Raw genomic sequence first — 7,313 nt, forward strand, 5'->3', positions numbered from 1 at the left:
TTGCTTGCTCACATGGGTTGGTCACTGTGTTACTTGGTAAAGACCCCTGTGGTCTTTCATTTAACTTTTCAGCTAACTGTCCCATCCGTACCTCTAGATTCCGAATGGACACCCCTTGATTTCTGAAATTAGTTATCGTCTCATTCATGAAACCCGTGGTCTCTTGCATGAACTTCCCAAACATGTCCTCCAATTTTGTCACTCTTTGATCCCCTTATTGGTTGTTCACCCTTGTTTGGTTATTTAGCAATGCCCTTTGATTCCATTGATTGTTTTGCTGATTCTGTTGGTTTTGATTGCCCCAAGACAGGTTCGGGTGATTCCTCCAACCAGGATTATATATGTTGGAGTACGGATTGTACGGTTGTCTTTGATTTTCTGCCGAGTAGTTCACTTGCTCCGATGATGAGGACGTTAAGGCAAAAGTGTTCCCTACTTGACATTCACTGCTCACGTGATTACCCGCACAAAAATCACAAGTTAGTTAAGGAGCTTGAATGGAATTTACCTGCATACTCCCAACTGTTTCTAAAGTGCTGTCAGTTGGGCTGAAATGGCTATATATGCATCAACTTCATGAAGACCCATGGATTTCTTCGATTGCACCCTCTCATTTGGTCTTTGATAGTTGTTGTTTGCCAGAACCTCAAGCAACTCGTGAGCTTCTTCAGGAGTCTTATTCTGTAATGCTCCTCCCGAGGCTGCATCCACCATAGTTTGCACATTCACTGTTAATCCATTATAAAATGTTTGGACTTGCATCCAAACTGGCAACCCATGATGTGGCCACCTTCTCAGTAACTCTTTGTATCTCTCCCAAGCCTTATACAAAGATTCTGACTCTTCTTGAATGAATGACGTGATGTCATTTCTCAACTTTGCCCACTTTGCTAGAGGAAAGAACTTGGTCAAAAACTTCTGTGCTAAATCATTCCATGTGGTGATTGTTCCGGTTGGTAGTGCCAGTAACCATCCCTTAACTTTATCTTTCAATGAAAATGGGAATAGTCTCAATATGATTGCATCATCTGACACTCTGTTTGACTTGAACATATCACAAATCTCCAAAAAATTGGCAATGTGTAGATTTGGATCTTCCTTCAAATCACCCCTAAACTGAACTGATGGCTGGATCATCTGGATGATTGCTGGCTTTATTTCAAAAGTGTTGGCTTGAACCGCTGGTCTCGTAATGCTCGACCCACTGCCTTCAACTGAGGGTACAGAGAATTCCCTCAATGTTCTATTCTCTACCATCTCTACAACTATTTCTTTTGGTTCAACTGTAACTTCTCTTTCTCTTCTTCCTCTGTTCAGTCTTCGAGTAGTTCTTTCAATCTCAGGATCAACAGGAACCACTGGCTAACGTCTTGCTCTTCGCATAAACTACACAGAAAAACAAATAGCAAGAGTAAAAGCACACCAACGAAGGCAAGTAACAAAAATAAAACAAATAACAATTAAGTAAAAATAACACTCCAATCTAGCTAACACAAGAAAATTTTAATGTTAACACAAAATTCAATCCCCAACAACGGCACCAAAAACTTGATGCGTTTTTACTACAACATGCATAAATAGCAAGTGCACTAGTCGCATAAGTAATAGAGTGATGAGTGAGTATCGTTCCCACGAGGATTGGTTGCTAAGCACTAAGTTTTTCTACTGCTTTCAAGTTGGAGCAATCGAGTTGTTTGGATTTATGGGAGAATTTTAAACTAAACTAAATCCAAATTTCTAAATATTTAAAACTAAATTATGAAAGCAAGATATAAAACACGGATAAAATCAATTCAAACAAACGGGTAGGGTTTTGACTTCATTCGGACTTTCTGGGTTAAACCTAAGGATCATACTAATTCCATATTCACATGCATTGATTGTAAATCGAACTCTCTAAGGTATAAAATATACCTTCTCAGGTCATATTTCCTTACTCTTTCCTATTAAACGTCCGCACCCAACAAAATGAAGACTAATAGTTCAAAGTTCATTAAGCACAAGAATCCTAGATTGATTTCATTGATTCTTAAATCTATCTCTAGCATTTAATACTACAATGGTGATTACCCAAGAAGCTTAACAAGAATTATTTCTCAATCTCATCATGTTCATCACATAAAAACAATAAATGCAGAATAATCACCCAATCAAAGCAAAATCATATGAAATTAATAATCATCAACTCTTTAACCCATTATAATCCGAACTACATCAAAACCCTAACCCAAAATAGGTTAATTCATGGCTAAATCAACAATACAAATAAAAGAAATGAAAAATCCAAAGTTCAACATAATGAAAATAAGAGAAAAGATAAGAAAATCTCCCCAAATGACGAATCCATTGGTTTAATTTCGAATCTTCACATTTTGCAATCAAAGTTCGCCCAAAACAAAATCTAAGAAAATGTAAAAAATTGCTCTCTGTCAAGAAAAATGAACCCTTAGAAAAATGACTAAGTTTTTCTTTTATACTTAGTCAAAAACCTAAAAAAATGCCTAAATGAAATTGCGCGTTTTTCGAATTCGCAGACTTCGCCGCGGCGAAGAAGGATTCTCGCCGCGGCGAAGAAATGAACTCATCCCTCGTGCGCAACTCTCTTCGCCGCTGCGAACCTTCATGTGGAATTCTGAATTTACAAAATTGCCCTCTGTTGTTTCTTTGCTTGAATCTTTGATCTTCGACGCTCTTCTCATGGAAACAAGCTTCATTGTGCATCCACTCTGCTTTAGAACTTTCCCAACTTCTGAGATCTGCTCACTTCTGAATCCAAAAACTCCAATTCGCTTCTTATTAGCATAAAATGTCCATTTTAGCGTGAAACATAAAATATAAAGAATTAAGTAGCAATTCAGGTCAAAATGAACTAAAAAGTATCTGAAATCCAACTAAAAAGTCTAATCAAAACAGTATAATCCATGGATTATCAAATGGTAGAATATGTCATGACATACCATTATGCCATAATGAATTTGCAAGTTTGTATATGTGAATTTGGAAAGCATATTAAAGAGTGGGCTTGATCATGCATATTTTGTGTACATGATATATATGTACAACCTTGATTTAGTAAATGAGAACATGAAAGAATATGTTAGTATAGAATGAGAAAGAAAGAAAAGAAAAGGACCGGTAATTTTCTTTTAAGCAAACATGCAAATATGTATATTTTCTCATTTACTAAAGAATGCAAGTGTAAAATTTCCATAGCTTGGAAATTCATGTTGAAATATGTATAGTATCTCTTTCTATTCTCTTTCTAGAGCATGCTATGATATAAGGTTTTTACAATGGGGAACCCGTGAGTGACAGAGATGCTCACATACATGCCACCACGAGTGAGCGGCATCAGCAGAGAGATACAGTATTTGTACAGTCTGTGAGTAGTGTATGTGGATGAGGACTATACCCAGCAGAGCATACCTACATGCACGTCGCCACAAGCGAGCAGCCACAATAGAGAGATATAGTACTTGTACAGTCCGTGAGTAGTGCAGATAGATGAGGACTGTACCCACTCACATGGCTAGGGTTCCAAATCCATGCATCAACCTAGTCCGATTGGCAAACCAAAATAGAAGAAAGAAAAGAAAGAGAAATAGAGAAGAAAAGAAAGAGATACAACATAAGAGATAGATAACAGAAAAGAAAAGAAAGTTCTTTTGTTAGGAAAGTATATTATTTCTGCATATGTATTATGCTACTTACGTGATTCAGTATTTCTTATGTGCTCGACGTTGTACAGTTTTATTCATTGTCTTTACACGTTAATAAGTAGCAAATCCAAATATCAGAAAAGAATGCAGACTATCAGAAAAGAATGAAGAATATTATCAAATAATAAAGTGAGAAAAGGAAAATCAGAACATGAGTAACGGAGGAAACACAGTAGTGCAGTTTGGTTTACTTACTGAGCAATTAGTGCTCACTCTGTTATTTTACTATTTTACAGGCACTAGATGATTTACAACTGGGTAGGATGTCAAGAAGCGGAGGAGTTTGGAGGCACTGTTCAAGATTACCTTGTGCTTACTAAAGTATATCAGTATTTTATGTATATATTTATATGAATTAAAATTAGAATTTTTGGATTTTTCATTATGTATATATGTACGTTATTTAGTGTATTTTATCATATATTTCTCAAAGAATTACTAGCTAGAGAGTATATTACAAGTTGTTTGTGTAAATTAACTATATATATAGTGATGAGAGCCCTCTGGCTCTTAGACTGCAAATATATGGAAGCTTTGATTGATTCTTTGAAGATTCAGTTATCCAACCTGCTAACAACAAACCACCAATATAGTCCCCCCAACCAATCAACCAATGCTACACGACCACACATGTAGCTTGTCACCACTACCGTCAAACCCCAACATAGAGAAAATTTCAACAAAAATGTTGTAGCTTATTACATGTAAAAGAGTTTGAAAATTGTATTCACTTCAGTTTGAAATGCTTCTTCTCTTCAATATATATCTCCTAGACTATGCACAGGGACTGTCCTTTCATCAACGAAAACACCCTGCTCTTTCATCAACTAAAACGCCCTGCTTAGATGCTTCACACCAGAATCATATAAGCAAAGCTTCAGTGAAATTGAGATCATATCATTATAAATCTACTCTTGGAAAAGTATTTAGTAATTGATTAGAACATAAATCAAAAAAGGACTATGAGAAATAGGAAAAAGATTAAAAAGATAGAAGTTCTAAAATTATATAAAAAATTCTAATATAGTCAAAGATACTAAAAGTATATTTCCTCAAACAAGAAAGAAGAATTCTCCTGATGTACAACAAGACTGTAATGAGATTTCGATACTACCTTATAAAACAAAGTGAGGAATGAATCCCTGAAATACATGATACATGCAAATTTACATTCTTGAAAACTGAAATACAACTATGTATGAGAAAGGAAAATCATACTTCATACGTCACCAACAACATGAATTTAATTTGAGCGAATATAAATTGTGTGGTTGAAACTTCTAAGGCTATGATTGCCATGGGTGCTTCAGAGCCTTATATGCAGAAAGGCATGCCATAATATTCACGTCAAGCAAATGAGCAATGAAGTTAATGAAGCCCTGGTACCTCATCAACAATCAGTGAAATAATAAACTCAATGCCTCTATTCTTGAACAACTCAAAGACAAGCCTTCCTTTCGCATTATTATGGATACGAAATTAATGCGAAAAATTGGATTCAATTGTCAACTGCTCCTATAAATAGGATTGACTATGGATTTGAACCATAGCACATGCTTTCATAAAACTGTAGGATTCTCCCAATCTAAATCAAGCAGGTTTTACATGAAGAAGTTCTATTCAATATGGTTAGGAGAAGCAATATACTTAAAAAAATAGAGCAAGAAGAACCAAGTCATGATAATATAACAGTATTTGAGCAAACACAAGGGTGGACAAGTTCCATAAAAGAAAAAATAACCATTGGATTTTGGAGGTCTAGCTTCATGCTTTTAGAGAACTTTGGTAAACAAGCATTTAAACAAAGAAAAAATGTCTATTTACTAAATGGCTATCTTAAAATTTTCCTTCACGGTTAAACACCTAGTGGCAAATATTTGAAAAAACAATCAATTGCCATCTTTCCCTCATGGCATTATACTCTCAAAATATTTAGAACTCATTGCAAAAATAAGAGTTAAAATAATTAGAGGAATCAGAATTCAGGTGAGCAATAACAAATTGAAATATGCTAAAAACTTAAAAAAATAATATAAAGGGTTATATATGTTAAGACTTACGATCGAAGGTTGCAACATATAAAGATACCAAATCAACCTATGCGTACTTATAAAGGTCAAGACTAGAAGATCAGATCATAGGTTGCAAACCTCTTTGACTCATCAATTCCAACAACCCATTAGCTTCTTCCATCTTCCCCTCCTTGCAAAGCCAATTTATCATTGTAGTAAATGTCACCACATTAGGTTCCAAACCTCTTTGACTCATCAATTCCAACAACCCATTAGCTTCCGCCATCTTCCAGTCCTTGTGAAGCCCACTTATCATTGTAGTAAATGTCACCACATCAGGCTGCAACCCTCTCTAACTCATCAATTCCAACAACCCATAGGCTTCCTCCATCTTCCCCTTTTTGGAAAGCCCATTTATCATTGTATTAAAAGTCACCCAATCAGGCTGCAAACCTCTTTGATTCATCAATTTGAACAATCCATTAGCTTCCTCCATCTTCCCCTCCATGCAAAGCCCATTTATCATTGCAGTAAAAGTCACCAAATTAGGTTGCAAACCTTCTTGATTCATCAGTTCCAACAACCCATTAGCTTCCTGTGTCTTCCCCTCCTTACAAAGCCCATTTATCATTGTAGTAAATGTCACCACATCAAGTTGCAAAACTATTTGACTCATCAAATCCAACAACCTATTAGCTTTCTCTATCTTCCCCTCATTGCAAAGCCCATGTATCATTGTAGTAAATGTCACCACATTAGGCTGCAAACCTCTTTGACTCATCAATTCCAGCAACCCATTAACTTCCTCTGTATTCCCTTCCTTGCAAAGCCCATTTATCATTGAATTAAAAGTCACCACATTAGGTTGCAACCCTTTTTGATTCATCAATTCAAACAGCCCATTAGCTTCCTCCATCTTCCCCATCTTGCAAAGCCCACTTATCATTGTAGTGAACGTCACCACATTAGGCTGCAAACCTCTTTGACTGATCAATTCCATCAAGCCATTAGCTTCCTCCATCTTCCTCTTCTTGCAAAGCCCACTTATCATTGTATTAAACGTCACCACATCAGGCTGCAAACCACTTTGACTCATCAATTCTAGCAACCTATAAGCTTCCTCCATCTTCCCCTCCCTGCAAAGCCTATTTATCATTGTATTAAATGTCACCACATTAGGCTGCAAACCTCTTTGAATCATCAATCCCATCAACCTATTATCTTCCTTTACCTTCCCTGTCTGACACAACCTGTTAATCAAAGCCACATACGTAATCACATTAGCCATAACCCCAAACACAGCCATTTTCTTGTACAACCTCGTAGCCTCCGAACTCCTATTCTCCCAACACAATCATTTAATCAAAGAAGTCAAAGTCACAACACCCAAAAACAACAAAACCATCACATACTCTACCCATATTACAAAAACAATTAATTAAAATATTCAAAGTAGTCAAATCCGGCAACAACCCAATTGAACCGACTCTCTTGTATAGCAAAATAACGTCTTCATAAAACTTTTTCTTACCAAGAGCTCCAAACAACTGGTTGAATGAAGAAATCGATGGTTTGGGTTGCA

At 36.1% G+C, this 7,313-nt stretch overlaps 1 non-coding gene across 1 annotated transcript; it reads left to right on the forward strand.

Annotated features, from left to right (window-relative positions):
• The first annotated feature begins 772 nt into the window (after window positions 1-772).
• LOC116127175 lies at window positions 773-879 on the forward strand. Its single transcript, XR_004127588.1, has one exon. It is a non-coding gene; the product is annotated as a small nucleolar RNA R71 (small nucleolar RNA).
• The last annotated feature ends 6,434 nt before the right edge of the window (window positions 880-7,313 follow it).

This window comes from Pistacia vera, unplaced genomic scaffold (genome assembly GCF_008641045.1).
Source record: "Pistacia vera cultivar Batoury unplaced genomic scaffold, PisVer_v2 Contig189, whole genome shotgun sequence".
NCBI lineage: Eukaryota > Viridiplantae > Streptophyta > Magnoliopsida > Sapindales > Anacardiaceae > Pistacia > Pistacia vera.